Source organism: Coccinella septempunctata, chromosome 4 (assembly GCF_907165205.1).
Source record: "Coccinella septempunctata chromosome 4, icCocSept1.1, whole genome shotgun sequence".
NCBI lineage: Eukaryota > Metazoa > Arthropoda > Insecta > Coleoptera > Coccinellidae > Coccinella > Coccinella septempunctata.
The window spans coordinates 4,626,516-4,645,364 of NC_058192.1; positions in this window are offsets into that span (position 1 = coordinate 4,626,516).

Genomic DNA, 18,849 nt, shown 5'->3' on the forward strand with positions numbered 1-18,849 from the left:
TACCTAAAGTATACCATAAAATAATTAACCATTCTTTTATAATGCAAGAACATGTGACCCTGTCAACATTTGAACTGCTAATAAACCGTTTGGTCGATTTTGTTGTTTTTTCTGTTACTTTCTCTAACAATTGCCAATTCTACCTCAAGGGACAATGGGGTATGCAGTAGAGAATGACGTCAAATCAGAAAAATACCCTATTAGAGGTTTTCCTTTGTTACCGAATAAAAGATCAAGTGGTTTACAAGAATTCCCTTCAAATACCATGCCATCATAAATTCTGACTCGCCTAACAAAACCCACTTAACAGGAAAATAACTTTATCTACTCTGAGATCAATCTTTTGTATCGAATGCTCCCTAAAACTGACTTTATTCCCCGTTTTTCAAATAATTCAAACTTCAGATGGATCGGAGATTAGGAGAGGTTATTGTAGTTTCAACTCCGACCGGAAACACAATGAAATTGTCACAAATTTCATGCGTATGTGAAATATAATGGCCACTCATGTTCTCGAGTGAACTCTCCTATCTTTGCCCTTCAGGTGGCACTAGAAGTGGTTATTCTTGCGTTTAACAAACGACCGTTTTAGGGTTCCATTTGAGCGATGTGGTCACCAGACAGTGTAGAACAATCGTAAGTGGTTTATTCGTATCGTATTATGTACTTTATGAACTGCAGCTGTATTGGATGTTATGGGTTGGCTTCGCACCACTGTTGAAATGTCTAGCCAGATGAGTATTTGGGTTTTAGGTGTAGGTTTTGGTATTTTAGAACAAAGTTGCTGTTTTGCTATTCCATTTTCTACATCCAGCTCCTAAATTTCCAACTCTCATGAATTATGGGAACGTTGTGGGAGGGTTAATGATTTTTGTATAAAATTTTATAGGTGAGGCGCATCACATCAATTAGTTTCTTATATATTCATAATTTCACAACTATAGAATCAGAAGGAGCTATTTTCTGTTTTGATGGTTCATCATTGAAAATCAAACCAGAAACGATGGTGTTATTTGATAGGGATAGAAGCAAGCTGGCATCAATAGTATTTTCTTAGGAATCACAGATAGCTCGGAAGGCTTTTCGCATCCCTCACTACAGTAATTACGGATTATCACCTCCAAACTTGATCCTGTGACTTATTTGGTGATGTAAGAAAATAGAAGAGATAAGGAGAGAGTAGAATGAAATCATCAATCTGCGTTAATTTTCACGATTGAGGAAAGGTCAATAAAAACCGGTGCATGCGAAGAAAAGTCCAGATAAAGCCCAATAATTGTCCGTTCAAATCTACTTAATTGGGGACCGAGTGGAGCGTACTTATCATCTACTCAGATAAGGTTAACTGTTTCCGGGAATAGATAGGGGTAGCTGGCCATTTGTTTCCAGGGAGTAATTCACCCCATTTTTATTATTCACATAACGAAGATGAGACATCTATACTCATGGAGTTTTTGCTGTATCTAATGGTTGATATTCGTTGGTTTAAGTCACTCAGGAAAAGACACAAAGTAGTCGTTAATTTTCAAACAAAGTTAGATATTGATTCATTCGAAAACTTCACCTAGCATTATTTTTCTTCATTTCAAGTGCACGTGCTTAAAAAAGGGATTATATCCTTTCTCATATATTCAGTTACAATGACTTATGTAGATCAACACCAAGGGTGAATCCAACCACCAGTAATGGCCCAACCTCAATATTTTTTCAACTTTATGGGCGCATAAAGATGTCACTCAAGCCTTTTGAATATATTCCGTATAGTCAACGGTTCAGCGGGTAAATCAGCAGTCAATGCAGCGTTCGTTTTGGTCTCATCATAAAATTGGAATGCTTCTATTGTACTGTTGGGTACCCCGTATGGTGATATCAAGAATAATTTCGTGAACGTTTTTGTCACAACATCGAGATTTATCGGTTGGGATTTGAATGTCAATCAAGTCTTCTCTTCAGGGATGAAGTTTGTTGAATTTTTATCGTTCCAGCAACGGAGAGAACTACATTTTTTTGGCTTGATGGATTGATATTTGGATTTAATCCAGATCCACCAAGACACGATCTGGAAACACGTCCAGAAATTAATTCTTATAAATTGAAGAGGTGATATGGGTCCAGAATAGGCTTGGAAACCCCTTTGAACGCTGAGAAGCAGCTACTCGAGTATTTTCAGAAAAATTTCGTCACAGTTACAAAGAAATCCACTCTCGTCAAACAAAGATCGCCCATAATGAACCATTCAAAACCGTTAAATGATCAAAACAAAGCATTATCAAGATCTGGGCTGTATTCCCACGGCCCATATTCAACTTTATCGCTGCATTAGCGGAGAAACAGAGGTTTAGTGTTACCCATTGTTTATGACACTTCAAAAAACAAAAGTGAATCATTTACAGTGTTTTGTCTATTGTACTTATTAGGGTGCTTCGAGCGCAACGTTTCGGAGCCTTACAGAAGGGTGGCATAGCGTCTATTTTGGCAGGGTTGCCGAGTCCATTGCAGATATTTCACCCTTGAAGGATGCAATATGCTGGTGGGACTCCTGCGGAGATTTTGTGCTCATTTAAGGGGTCTTTTAGATGGCCATTGGTTACGTTAATTTATCGATATATGTTACTCTGACTCGTGTCGGTAGACCTTTGACCAGAGCTCGATTTTCACACGACGAATTGACCTTCGTTGTGATGAATGATATGAAAAAAATTCAACACATTCTATGGGACAACTGCCTTAAAAAATGAAGTCTAGCTGTAAGTTTTCCTCACGTGAAAGCTGGTCTTTGAGTAGTAAATAATGAAGAATCCTTCTTGAAAATTGAATCTCAGAAATATTTAAATGTTGGCAGATATAGGTCTTCAAAAAATACCTCGGTAGGAGGTAGGTGGTTAATTGTCCAGTTCGTGAGAACTGCAGGACCGAAAATCCTTGAGACAATGAGGATGAAACACGCAATAAATGGGATTCTTTTCACAGCAGAATGGAAGAAGAATTTGAGATATTTCACGATTCTTTCGGGTATTCAATTCGCCACGAACATGTAAAATCTACCGGTTCATTGTCGGACTGCACCTATATCGACTAATTCGCGATGCAAAGTTATTCCAGAGATGAGAATGAGGAATTTCGTAAAAGTATGTGACAATATTGTTTGGCTAGTAATGTTGGACAGTTGTTGCACCCAGATCCACGAAATAGGATATTCTTTAATTGTTTATCTTTATTGTTTCATCGGGTTAAAGAGAGAGAGATATTTTTCCTGAAATCTTGAAAAATGCTAGCCACACTAAGTTTCTAGGTGTTGTTGAAGCAGAAGCACAGCCAGTGTAATTCATTTAGATCCTACTATAGCATGATAGAGACAGAAAATCTCTGAAGCGATCCTACATCTACTGAAATTCATAAAAACGTTGAAACTGGATGGCAAGATGTAGGTAGGTACTCTTGAATTTATGAGAATTATGTTATGTCAAAATTTCGCATCTAGACACCTGTATCAACGATGAATGGATCCGAACAAGTAACCCATATATGGAGCACACAAGGCACCTAGATCACCTATTGAATGCAAATTGACCGACAGAAGACAGCAGAAAAGAGACTAGATACTAATAGTTGAAGTATCTTAACGCATATGAATCGAAAGCTCTGTATTATTCGTAGATCTCAAATTCAAATACAGTTCCGAAAGCATCCCTTTACTCGTAAAACATTTTCGCAGTCGTAAATTCTTCCTCATGTGCCGAGATAAAATATTCCTGTCTATATATTTTGCAGGTATGCCAAGCGATCTGTAAGTCAAAGAAGGAACCTTCGTGTGGTGTTGCCCATTCACAGAATTGACATTATTTCTAGCCATGCTTTTTCGTAGATCAATGTACAATTTTTCTAAGTTACTGAGTTGAAACTGCATGCATATTTTCTGTATGAAGAGTTACCACGTGAGAGAAGAAAGATAATGTTAATTTCCATACTTTAACTCAACAGGATTATATGTATTTTTCCTCTTTCTAGACATCAGAAGAAATGAAAATTCTCTTCCACACTCTCATCAACCCCATCCTCACTTTTGAGAAAACGTTTCTTCAAAAAACATTCCAAGTATTTAAAATATTGCTCAACGCTGCTTATTGTTTTAGATAGTTTCCACCAATGGTAATAAAAACTACAGATGTTCCCAAATAAGGCATTCCCTCTGAATACGAATTAATCAAAACTGAAACACACCTTGACAGAAATGCACCTTCTTTCAACATCTCAATATTCCACCAACGAACGTTCAAAATTACAGGCTGCTGTTATGGACGGAACAATTGCTAGAATAGCGTAAAGCCTATGGAAGCAGGGCGCGTGTCAAACACCTTGTCATTTGTATTCAATCCTAGGTGCAGCACTTCTTCTATACCTACCGACTGGACATGGACACAATGAATGCAGGAGGCATGTGAAACCAGATATCATTGCGGGGCAGATCATAAATCATACAGCGAGCAGAATGCCGCATGCATCATTATTATTGTCCACTTTTAACGTGTTTCATGAATCAAAATGCGGCTTTGCATCTCACAGTTGATGGATCAAGTGAACGTGTTAGTAAATCATGTATTGATACTTGGGAAATGACAATTATCAATTGTATATCTCAGCGAAACAAAACGGTGAAAACGGGTCATAAAGTGAGCTTCAGTTTCGGCTGAAAATCAGTCAGATGACCATCCAGCTGAAAGTCTTCCACTGCGTTGTCATAGCTGGTTGCTCTGTAGTACCACGGAACATGGAGACAGTGGTCGTATTTGAGCCTTGTAAAGTATTTCCAAGTTGGAGGGTGAAAAATATTGGCGAGCCAATATTCCCAGTGACTCAAAGAAGGTCCAGCAAAATACTGATCACAACAATTGTCAAGGGATCCCTATGCTACAATATCTGCTCATTAATACATATTGCGTTGGTCCAATACTCGGTCTACATCTCTCAATAGGATCTTCATCTCCTTAACTGGAATTTGATGTTAAAACTCCTGCAGATACGCTTAAACTTCAGAGTCCCTATCACAAGGATCGTTGTTTCTCATTTTCAATCAATAACATCCAAGTTGGCAAGATCACCGAGAGCGAATTCTGAACACAGCCTACTCATATATCCACCACACCTCCTCGTACTGCAAGATCGTGTACAGGTTAGAATTCCCTAGCGCAAGAATTATCCAGAGATATGTTCTACAAATTATTCACTGATATCACTCTTGCATAGACATCTAAAATACCAACCGCGGCTGTTCGGATTGTATCACAGAATTTATACATGATAATTACACTTACCAGTCTCAGCAAAACGCTACTGCTACGAACAGAACTCAAGAAACCGTGATAATATCGCGCGAAACCAGAGTTATTAATGGATATGTTCCTGGAAGAACACCCCATTCCTCTGGCGATAGTGTACAAACACTTCTCGAATCCAATTTGCTGAAAAGTTATCCGTAGATAAGATCTTGGGGACCCTGTTCGGTATCCAAATTCGTGTTGATTAAGCTTTTTATTAGGTTCATTAAGAACTGGGCAGAAAATCATCGTGCATCGGTCGATAGTGCGAAGTTTATCAGATTCTATGTTAATTTCCAATAACGCGGAGGAAATGGGCGAATTTGTGTTCTGCTCTGTGTTCTACTCGAATTCTACTTGTTCTGTCTCCTGTCGATTACAGGTCTTGGGTGTAAATGGTATAATTAACTGCGGATGTCTTAGTCCGAACATAAACAGGGTAACTTGTGATGCCATTATTGAACTTGATTTGGTACGTAAGGATTTTGCTGCTGTCATTTCGCAAAACTTGTATATTGAATAGCTGTCAATAACCTACGTGCTCGAAGAGATGCTAAATCACACATATTATCCAAGTTGTCAACCCACATGCAAATGCTTTTAATCAGAGAATTATTTTACCAGAGTCCTAGAAGATGCTTCATGTATCCATTCAAAAGTCCGGGCAACCTTCTAATGAGCTGCCTCAAGAGCTGTATAACACCAAGCCTGGTGAGTAATATGCTACAAACAGCATGAGCCCTAGCTTCTTTTTTACCTTGGGTGAGAAGGATGACCTGAAACTTTGTTACCCCAAAATCAGTCGACATCATGCGTTGGACTAATGATATAAGGAGTCTCCCCATCATCGCCACTCAGCTTACTACCAGTTTTTCTTCGAGAAAATCGAAAAGGAATGCCAACTTACATATACGTCTTCGTTCAGTTAAAGACGAAGCGATGGTCCAATGAAAATCTCGCGGCCAGCCATTCACTCAATATTTCAAAATAAGTTAGCAATCTACACGGCAAAGGCATACCGAATAAACAGCCATTAAGAGATCGTCTAGCTGAGATAAGAGCACAAGGGAAAAATAAAACGGATGGAAGGAACAGGTGAAATTTACATCAGAGTCCTCAAGAAGATCTCCAGATTCTAATAAATTGCGATTTCCATTTTTCATTTATTATTCGCGAAATGTTGCTACAAGACATATCGATCTGATCTGGCATCTTCGACGGCATAAATTGTCACTGCGTAATGACATTTTAATAGGTTTGGACTGGACAGAGGTATCGAATATTACACTGGGCCCTGTTCGATCTGCAACGGAGCAATTGTGCCTCGTTTGAGCAGGTTTACGAGGCGGTTCTACACGGGGGGATGCTGTACGTTTGATGTAGAGTCGAAATAAGAAGGCAGCAGAGGTATTCACATCTGATAGAATGCTATACAGGCTGGCGACATGTGAAACTTTTCACTGGCTACTCTCTCAAACTATCCACCCATTTGATTGAGAACATTCTAAATCACTAAGGTCATCTCCTTTGAATTTGTCCATACGAGTAGAGTCCTGCATGTTTTTTCACATTTAAATTGTAAATGATGAAGTTTTCGAAAAAAAAAACATAATTCATTAGAAAAGTAATTGATGAAGGCTTTAAGAACTGGTCAATCATCCTGGCGAATGTAATGGAGCTGTGAATAGAACAATAAAACTCTACATTGAGAGATTTTCTGACCAATCTAGACTACCATAGGGTAATTTAACTCCATTCCCATAACCCCTTATTCTAATTCTATCATAGGGTGCCATCAAAAGAATGACGAGCAACGTTAAGGGATTTTTGCTTTCTTATATGGTGCAACTGTCAGAAAACAGAGAAATGTTATGGATGAATGAAAATTTTGGTGCGCTTTGTCGTTTTTGAACTGAAAAATTCATTCTATAAATGTAGCTGAAAGAGATCTAGGTTTATGTGGTTCCAGTATCAGAAGAATAAACATAAGATGTATCTTCATAAGAAATAGAATTTTGAAGATAATTTTCCTGGAAGATAAATTACTCGAAAGTTGACCTTTGCGTTCAGTTAAAACTTCCTCAAGACCGAACGGTTGCACCGAGAGGGATAAACTTCTCTGATTCATTACTACACTGTGCAAAAAAATTAACGCACATTCTGAGAATCTCAATTTTAATGAAAGTTAACTCTACATTGACTTTATAACTTATTTTTTATGTTCTCTCGGGAAGGTTTTGAATGAAACAAGACACATTAAATGGAAAAAAAAATTCAGGATTTCACCGAATCTTATGTGAAAGAAGAGAAATGAACAATTTTCAAAATACTGAAATGCTGATAAGTGATTTAATACTTGGTATTTCCACCCCTTGCGTTAATTACAGCTCGGCAACGACGGTTCATACTCAAAATGAGTGATCTTAAAATGTTCTGATCAAATCCTTCCCAGATTTCTCCGAGTTGGATTCCTAAGTCATTAAGAGTAGTCTGTATACAAGGGAACGTCGATCACAATGGTAGAGGCAGAATCTAGACTCATCTGTGAAGAGAACTGTTTCCCAATCGGCCTCTTCCCAATGGATATGCTCTCTCGCAAAATCCAAACGCGCCCTTCGATGGGCTGGGGTAAGAGCTGGGCCTCTTGCCGCGACACGAGGCCTTAAATCATATTCTCTGAGGCGATTTCTTATTGTCTGAGTGCTAATTTGCACCTCATGAGTTCGCTCAAGCTGAATTTGAAGGAGGCGAGCGGTTGCAAACCGTTGTCTCAACGAAGAAACTCTCAAGTAACGTTCTTGAATGGCAGTTGTTACCCGTGGTCTACCCTGTCCTGGTCTTCGGACATTCATACCTGTCTCCCTGAATCGCTGCAACATTCTGGACACACTTGTATGGGAAACTCCAAACCTTTCTGCAATTCTTGTGTATGTCCACCCTTCTTCTCGCAAAACTAACGCTTGGGCACATTCCTCTTGGGTCAAATTGCTTGCTTGTTTCGCGTTGCATAGCGATCGAGTGTAGAAAATCAAACGAAAGAAAAACTATTGATCACTAGAATTGATCGAGAACAACTGATTTTAGAATGGAGCCAATACATTCAAAATCTGATAATACCATCTTTTTTTATTCCTGCTGGGAAAAAATATCTGTATTGAAGAGAACCGTTGAAAGTGGATAACATATGCATGCATAATTCGGATAAAAATAATTATCATTGAGAACACCTCCAGTTGTAGAATAAATTTGAGATTTCCATAATGTGCGTTAATTTTTTTGCGCAGTGTAGAAGAATCGCTCTATCAGGATATGTATCAAATTCAGATCTACCATAATTATCCTGGAAGAAAACTTACTCGAAAGCTGATCTTCGAAAAATTCCCAAAAAGTTTGGTTCAGTTGAAACTTCCTCAAGACCTAACGGTTACGTCAGGGTGGATGAAATGTCGAGATTTATCAAAAGAAATGTTGCTCTTTCAGAGTATGTATCACGTTTAAGTCCACTATGATTTTTATGCTAGATACCACTCAATGGACTATATAAATATTTAGAATATAAAACTAGTGCATGATGCAAATCTGTTGACCATCCCTTGATTCAGAAAAGAAAAGATCCAAAGCTTAATTAACGTTCATCAAGGCCTTGCATGATCCTTCGTATCGATACGTATCAATCAGAACGGCCAACGAGGCAAATTACCGGCATTCAAAGCGGCTTATTCATCCTCGGATGCGATTAACCTGCGATGATTTGGACCTGGCGGTGGACGAGTGTCACGAAGGATATACCGCAAAGGTGCAAAAGCTACCAGCTGACTCGCCTTGACCATGGCATACGCTAGGCACGTTGAGGTAGGCTCGCAAAGAGTGCGGCCAAGACCAGAAAGGAAATAAAAGTCGGTTCTCTCTAATAAAACCCGTTTTCGAAATGAGTCAGCTACACTTTCGGAATAAATTCGCCTACATCTGCCGCGACTTTTTCATTTTCGAAATTGATGATTGAGATGGCTTATCGTTCCTTTATAATACAGGGCGATGTTTCGACTTCTACGGGTGTACGAATAAAAACTCATGGTTTTTATTTATGTCCGATCCCGAATTCTGAATCTACTCTTCATTGACCATCTGTATTGTGTGTATCTATAGAAAAATTCGGCTCTATAAAATGATAAGCTAATGACTTAATTCCAAGGAGGAGAAACGAAAGGAGCTGATATTCGGTCGTCAGTTTTTTCGAGAAGGCAAAACGAACCGGTAGCCGTTTCCCTTTTTGCACCGTGTAAATTACGTTTTAAGTTCCCGACTATCATTTTCACGCAAACAGATCGTTGCAAGATTTCACGCTGGATTTTTTAGAGGGCATAAGAACGTCATTAATACAATGACTTTGAAACGCTGCAACGTGAAATCATCCGCCTAAAATTCCTGTTTCAGGTTATCCATTCAGACAGCTTGGTAGATATGATGGATAATGTTATAATGAACGTAATAAAACTGAAGACAGCAGGATCCTCTGACTCAACTTTTCCTCAGAATATTTTTTTTGAAATATATTTTGTTCGCCGAGTAATGTACTTATTGACAATGGTTATACCAGCTCCCTAAGCAAATTAAAATACAAATAATGAGCATGTTAAGTAGCCGGATAAATAGGGAACGTGGCCCTAATGAGTAATATGTGGAACGTGTCTAACGCATGGTGATAATACATTGGGCAAAACCACCTGTAATATTTATCATAAAAAACACAAATGCGGGCTTGTGCCATCTTTCCCTATCTAGTGAAATTGAATAAATTTCTAACGTTCAACAACGATCTTTTACCGTTGATATAGTCGCATGCATTTTTTCTAGCATACAGGCTTGTCTTATTAAAATATACCTGATAATTAACAATTGATTTTCGCCGAAAAATTGACAATGATTATGTGGTTAAATCAAAATCTCCCTTCAAAATTTGACTCCGAAGATTCGGCATTCAAAGAAAAACATGATGAATTCATCGAATAAAAATATTCGTATCCGATTTTGGGCCTTTTATAATTCGATTTTTCGTGCCGTAAACTGAGATGGAGCAATGAAATGGACATTCAATTTTTTTATCAAGCTTAACTTCAAGAATGAACGGTAGCAGAATATGTACGGACCGTAATGGGAGAATTTCAGACTGTGGCGAAAGAAGAAAAATGAACAATAATAATTTTCAGTAGCAATCTGTCTTCTTAATGAATTAAAATTATAGTTTCCGCCTGATTGAATTGAGGCATTACCCAAACAGCCAGCGGCCTTCAATTGTTGTTCATGGATTTATCAAGATTTTTTTCGTCAATCAATCACTGTCATAATGTCGAGATTTCTCAGCTGCCTTAATCGTGAACCTGATGAGTATCTGGCCGCCCAGCCAACGGGTTACTAGATCGGAGTAAAAATTCCCGAAAAAATTGTCTCGTGTTGAGATAGGTAGTTAATGTATCGTAAACTGATCATTATATTGAAAGTTGATCAGTATGGATGGCATATTCCAAGTCGATCAATTTATTTAATGTCTTACTGAAGATAAATTTGCAGTAATCATTCACTTCATGTATCGAACATACGGCTGAAATTGTAATTATGCAGTACTGCCGATAAATTTCGAGGAGAGCCATGTATGGAAATATATAGGGTGTTTCAACACGACACGCTCTATAACTCTGTACCTGTACATATTCCCAATTATTATGAGAATTTCGCTCAACTCCAAGTTTTTGTATGTTGGTCGAGAGTAGATCTAAACGTGATACATATTTGAAAGAGCAACTCTTCTAGTTAAGAATCTGAGAATTTCATCCATCTCGGCATAACCGTTAGATCTTGAGGGAGCATTAACTGAACCCAACTTTTTGGGCATTTTTCGAAGGTCATCTTTAGAGTGATTTATCTTCCAGGAAAATTATCGTAGATCTAAACGTGATACATATTCCGAAAGAGCAACTCTTCTAGTAAAAAATCTGAGAATTTCATCCATTTCGGCACAACCGTTCGATCTTGAGGAAGTTTTAACTGAACCCAACTTTTTGGGCATTTTTCGAAGGTCGTCTTTAGAGTGATTTATCTTGCAGAAAAATTATCGTAGATCTGAACGTGATACATATATTGAAAGAGCAACTCTTCTAGTTAAAAATCTGAGAATTTCATCCATCTCGTCATAACCGTTCGATTTTGAGGAAGTTTTAACTGAACCCAATTTTTGGGAATTTTTCGAAGGTCATCTTTAGAGTAACTTCTCTTCCAGTAAAATCGTCGTAGATCTTAACGTGATACATACTCTGAAAGAGCAATTCTTCTAGTAATAAATCTGAGAACTTTATCAATTTCGGCATAACCGTTAGGTCTTGAGGAAGTTTTAACTGAACCCAACTTTTTGGGCATTTTTCGAAGGTCATCTCCACAATAATTTATCTTCTGGGATATATTATATCTGGGAATACTAGAGTGTCTAACAGAGAGTTTATCGGCATTTCACGGTACAACCGTAGACAAAAGTCGTTGTCACGTTGTTCCTTCTTTCAAACCTACAATCCTCACTTGGAGGCCTTCTAATAATTTGATATACAACGTCGATGAATCTTTCCAAATAATAGCTTCTGTCAATATCGAACAGCATTAAAACATCAAACAATAGTTATAAGTTGATTGAATGCATGGTCGTACCATCTCATCTTGCAGAATATGCCCGAGCCGTATGTAACTCGTAAATATTATAAAATAATCCGAATCGCATAACGCATTCAAAGATTTTATACTCCCGTGGAGCACCTGTACGAAAAAAAAACGCGAAAACCATTAAGTTGTCACTGAAATATATGATCTGGGTAAAGTGACAAATCTTCGAGAGTCAAGTCATGGTGTGGCAAAACTCTTCATTCATTCCATATGTATTTTATGGGCAGTTCTTACTCTATGAATTACAGATCGAAAGTGTCTTTTTATTGAGTACGTTCCATTACTATGTCTCTCAGTATGTACATAGGTAGGTAAGTGTTATAAGGTTACATCATGGATATTTTATTGAAAATAACAACCTCATCTCCAAGGGATAAAGAAAATAATATGTAATCTCATCTCTCTGCACTCTATTGTACTTCCTCTTTTAAGGTTTTACCTAATTTTCAGGTGTCCTCTTTAGAGAGCTGTGTATATAAACATGGACTCAACAAATCCAATATTAAAGACCCACCATATTTTATGACAAGGAGTAACCCCTTAATTTTTTCGCAACTATTCATTCATACCCTGTATATCTTTTTAATTCAATTCATTCGTATTGAACTTGATCGGATCTTCATGAATGATCTGTTACAGGCTTCACGCATTCCATTGTAGATGTTTTTCTCGAGACAAATGCAACTGGAATGAATGTGAAAGCTCGTTTGTATATTTTTTCTTTGTCGATAAAGAGAAGGTATGCTATAAATTCACCTTTCCTTCAAACCCATCAACAAGGTCCTTTGTTTGATGGTCGCCAAAGGAAATTTAGCCAAAACCATTCATCAAGTTTTTTTTTCATGGGAAAATAATGCATGCCATATCAACACTGGGTATGCTCTGAAGCAAAGATATCGAAGGTCTTCTGCAAAAATGAAAAGAATTTAACCGGAGATTTATTATTGAAAGCATATAATCGATTTTTCCTATAATCTTTATGAGTGGAAGTAACAATGTTATGATAGAAGCGAAGATGAACAACATTTGATGCTGATGTCACTGAAACTCCGACAAAAATATTGTTAGATGCTCAATTTCGTGCCTTATTCGAGAATCAAACCATCAACTACGTTTGCTGAGAGATCAGAAGTATTCAATGAAGTTTTTCCATTCGCAACGCTAGACACGCACGCAATAAAAAAAAAGATTGATTATTATTGATGTCTACAAACGTACAGCTCTCGTGAGACGCTGGTCAGGATCTTCTATTAGTACCGAGACGATCGCTAGACACTTGCTCTAGGTCTCTAGGTTAGTCACATTCCATTCCGTCTACTTCCACTATTCTAGTACTACATTAGCAAACCCCCCGTTTTTGCAGCGTCCGCCAAAGGTGCAAGCTGCAGGATGCAGGCTCACCATCTCAACAGTTTATGAATTTATACCATTAGAAGCTGATTTACTCGGATGAAATTGTCAGGATAATTACGTTCGATCTCGAGCTTGATATACAGAGAAAGGTGCTCGTATAGACGGTGCTTATTTGGTTTAATAAGATGATGATTGATGTCACGGACGTACAAAGATCGATCATCATAAACATTTGTTCTGCGATTATTTTTCTCGTTAGGATATCCATTAGGATTCGTTGAATCGTTGAATAAATCTTTGGGATGTTGCAAGTCGTTCTTCATTATTGATATAAGCGAATAATTCAAGGTGCATTTGGTGTCTTCGATTGAAGGGAGAGTATGAAATGTATAACAATTTCGTAAGAGTAATTTTGGTGCGTTAAAACGTGCAATTTCTTAAAAAATTCCCCCATCTCTTTTAGCAACTAATTAGCGCCATCATCAGGCATAGTACAATCCCATTCATTAAATAAACTTCTCGAGAAATTCCACAATGGGTTTTTTGCTCTAGATTATGTCCACCACTACAGGTACTCTGATAGGACTCATTAACAAACTGAAAATGATTCAACAGAACTCATCTCGGATGAGAATGAGAAATCCCCACAGGATGCTGACAAGACAACTAGTCGAATAGCAATGACGTTTTTCATCCAACTTGTAGACAGGGATTGGGTTTGAAAACGTGCTCAAAACGGATATCATTTCAGTCATCATAATGGCAAAATTTCAACTGGTTCTTCTTATCTCGAATAGATCAAGGTGTACTCCTATACTCTACTCGATATGGAAAAACGATATGTACGTTTGGGATTTCAATGTGCCAGCCATTTCAACATTATCATCCTTGATCTTCGTGTCCATTTGATTCACGTTTATTACGATGAATGAAATCAGGTTTTTTCAATGAACTGTACACAATGTCTTGAAACTCCATCTTGTACATTTTCCAATCCACAGAAAGTATTATTTTTGCTAAGTTTTACTTAGGTCCGGTACTTTCACCATCGAATAAATTTTATTCAATGTCAATAAGTATCTGTCAAATAATTTCCTATCTGAAGGATACCTTATTTCGGTGCTTTCAGATGAAATTATTTGACGAATAAAAATTCTATGAAAACACGGTATACTACTTTTCACTGATTAATGTAAAATAAGACACCGCATTGTAGAAATTGTCATAATTCCAACTAGAAAGCAAATATTTCTCGAAAATCACTCAAAGAATAACCATATATCAAGAATCTAAAAAATTCAACCTATAATGACGTACCGACATTCGATCTATGACAAATAAACTTAGCAAAAATAATACTCTCTGTGGATTGGAAAATGTACAAGATAGAGTTTCAAGAAATTGTCATTATTGGTTGCATTTTTTAGATTCTTGATACATATATGGTTATTCTTTGTGTGATTTTCACGAAATATTTGCTTTCTAGTTGGAATCATGACAATTTCTACAATGCGGTGTCTTTTTTTACATTAATCAGTGAAAACTAGTATACCGTGTTTTCATAGAATTGTTATTCGTCAAATAATTTCATCTGAAAGCACCGAAATAAGGTATCCTTCAGATAGGAAATTATTTGACAGATACTTATTGACTCGTTTGGTATTTCTATGCTTATTGACATTGAATAAAATTTATTCGAAGGTGAAAGTACCGGGCCTTAGGTAGATTGTAAGCTTAGATCTAGAATTCTTACTCGGAAATTTCACGTCAGAATTGCAGAGTCAAACTGTATATTCCAAGGGAAAAAAACTGATACCACACATTCCCAATAGCCAATAGGATAGTCTCTGCTGACGCCAACCACCAAATGGAAATCATTCCAATCATTACCATCTCTTTCAAATTCATGTTTCTCTTACCCTAACTTGCGAAGAATCAAAACGTGCCCCGAATCTTATCATTCAATCTGAATCTCATTTTTTCCGAAACAATTCGGACCGCTCATATGTCACATTCTCGTCGTGAAGATGAGAAAAAACCGCATGCTACCGTTAAATGGAGGATTGTCTGAATGCGACCACCTTTAAGAAGCGTCAGTCTCAAGCTGTAAAATATTATCACTCTATTATTCCTGAAGATCTAATCAGTGTCGAATCTGAAAAGAAGAACGTGGGGTATTGAATGGGACCCAGTGCAAAGGGTTGTGTGCCCCATGTCAAGGGTGGAAGGGAAATCATGCGGCGATATAACGGCAACCAGTTATCGGGATTTCTGAATATGAAAAATGGAAGAGGACCTCATGTGACTTAAGAGGTACCGTTATTATTGGGCTTTCTGGAGTGGCACGCCGGTTGCGAAGGCAAATTTGGAGTCAGATGTCCGATGAATCTTCGGGCAATCTAAAATTTATACAGATTGAATGAGGGGGGATTTTTTAGATAATTTTTTAGCTTGAGTTAAGAACGAGAACACAATCGTTTGGTTTTTTAGATGAGCAGTTGTTTGGGGTTCTGTTTGCCCGATGAAAAGACGGAACCTTTTTAAGACCACTCGCGTGTCTGCCTATACATTCAGGCTGTCCTGAAACTGATGCAACTAAATTTGGTCACAGATCCTTGGAGCAAAATTAGGAAACCCCTTTTTTTGATTTTGCCAGGAGTTACTCCAATTTATTCCCGAAATGCAAATGGGGCATGATTTTTCAAAACGTGGCAAGCAACTTGGACTCCATTATTCAAAAGTTCGAAAATCATCAACAGAATAACCCAAAATTTCTTTCTTTCGAAAACGATAATGATTTCACGCTAATAAGTTCATCAAAGTGGCTCTGAATCTCAAATATAACACTCTGATTCCTTCTATATCCAGAACAGTATTCCGGTGAAGCGAAAAATTCGAGCAATCCGAAATAAATGCCCTAAAAACTAAATTGATTAAATCGGTGCTCTCAGTGAGCGCGGAATTTTTTTTAAATTGAATTTCAATTATTTGGCGGCTTTTCGCAAGCTGCAAACTTCAAAGGAGATTCGCCGTATAAGGTGTAATAGTGTAAACAAGGAACAATCGAAATTATTACAAATTATCTCTGAAAATCCGGATTAAAATTCTTCGAATCCCGATCGAATAAGACCTAGATATATCGATACAGATTGCAGCGCGTATGGTGGCTTGTTGTGGCGATAAAATCTAAAATTGTAGCTCATTAAAGGAATTATGTTCATACTGGGTTATAGCCGAGATGAATTGCTGTTTCGAAATTGAGCGTTTTGGTAAATTGTGCTCATGATTGATGACTTTTTAGTTTCAAAGCAAAGATTCTTAATAAAAACTAGAAAAGCTCATAGAGTTGTCACTGACCAATCAAGGAAAGGCATTAAACATTATTATCATTGATTCCATTTCTATTTAATGAGAAAAAATTTGAATTTATTTCATTAGATCTGTCTTTTTCTTACTCAATTTCAGTATAACATTGTGCTACACAGTGCGTACGAACATGATACCTTCGAATCACCATAAATTACCTATATTTTTTTTGTAATTAGGCCTTTCTTCGAACAAATGTAGTCTGCAGTAATTATTGTTCGGAAAAAACGTAAGCCACGCCTCTCTGCTACTTTACGGACAATTAAAAATGATGAAATTTCAATAGGAACAGCATTGTTAACTGCGTCGTAATTCAAACTCGTCTAGACGTAAAAGATACGTTACATCTTCAGGAAAAAGTGATCTTTTATATCCTAATAACGAACCTCTTCTCATGCTGTACTAGTAGGGATAAATGAAGTGTCAATAAATAATGGCTTGTTCCAAAATGAATAGCAGAAATATACTCTCCTGACGAATTTAATGGGAAATTTGAAAAACGATCATGTTTCCAATAGAACAGTCATATATGTACTTATTAAATTATCATCATCATTAAGATGTCAATTTCTGGCGAAAATTTATATGGAGATATTACATTCAACACAGAAACCTGAGAGTTGCATACAATACATAATATTTTCGAGGGCATAATATCGCTGTGATGCTGATTTTATTCAAGGATTTTTCCATTCAATACTTTCCTTATTGGTTCATTCGCACGCTTCAGTGTACAGTGAAATTTATAGATTGTCGGTGTTCTACGAAAACTGATAAATGAGGTGCAACAAAAAGATCATTGCAGAGCCTATATTAAGTTGAGACCATAAATTAGGAGTTTCATTTTATCCACCGATAAATTGCTCACCATCCTGTACTTGACAGAATGCGTTTGTCACATAATTAGTACCACAGTTCTCTGAAAACACCGAGTTCATCATAAATCCTTAGCCTGAGAGTTCGTCGAGAGCATTGATTATAGTTTAAAGTATGGAGAAAATTTATGCTATCCATTCAATCAAGTTCTTTCAGTATTAAGGAAAAAGGGCTCTATCTCTTCAGAATTCATCGTTGGGCTATTGAAAATGAGAACACTCATAGATGGAGATCCCCCTGCTCAAGGATGAGTCCAGATTTCGTCTGTATGAGTTTGATGGGCGAATATATGTGTGGCGAGAACGGAGTGGATGGTATAATGAACGTATTTCATGACGCCAGTAACACTTTAAAGCTTGCAAGTTCTTTCTTCACTATGTTATCGCTCTAAAGCATTCTTGCTAACTGTTGCCATTCTAGGCAAGGTAATACATTACTTTAGTTCGTACACAAAATCATTTTTCGTTTCTTTAATGTATATATTATCCACTTCAACCTTTGAGCAGTGTAGTTTCCCAAGATTCATCCGTTTTCGTTTAATAGACATGTCACAGATGAATCTTTCATAATCATACACAAAATACGGGTTCTTTTGTGTGTAACAAATCCGACGATATATAAAACTCCAAGTGATCGAACTCCTAAACGATATCTTCAATCAAATTCTCACCAACGTAAAGCTGCAGACAAAACACAAAGGCCATGAAAATTTTCTGCTCGAATCCAACCTCAACTTGGCAGGATATCGATGGGCCAGTGTCGCATCTCCATGAGTGGATGAATGGTAATCTGCAAGGGATCTCTGACAAGCCACCAGTGGTCTAACTACCATCCTCGCACTGAATTGAAAGTCATTACGGGATGAACGTGGAATGGTGAGTAGCTGCAGCCACGCGTTGTGCACCTTTCTAACAACTATTTTTCAAGATAGTAATAATGGAGTAATTACTATCGTGTGCCGAGCATGTGGGTACAGGTGATAGCGGTTTTTTATTATGTCAACTAACGTCCGTTTATCTATTAAACCACCGCGGTTTTAAATTATTGCCGTTTTAACCGCCGATCAATTCTGATCGTATAACTGCTGAAATCGCTTCAATAATTTATTGGCTGAATACTTTGTAATAATTCCATTGTACGAATGACAATTGGAATCGCCATTGTTGAAGCAGGAGAAAATTCAACAAATGCAGTTCAAAAATTCTCAATTAGCTATAAACTTCTGAGATCTCAT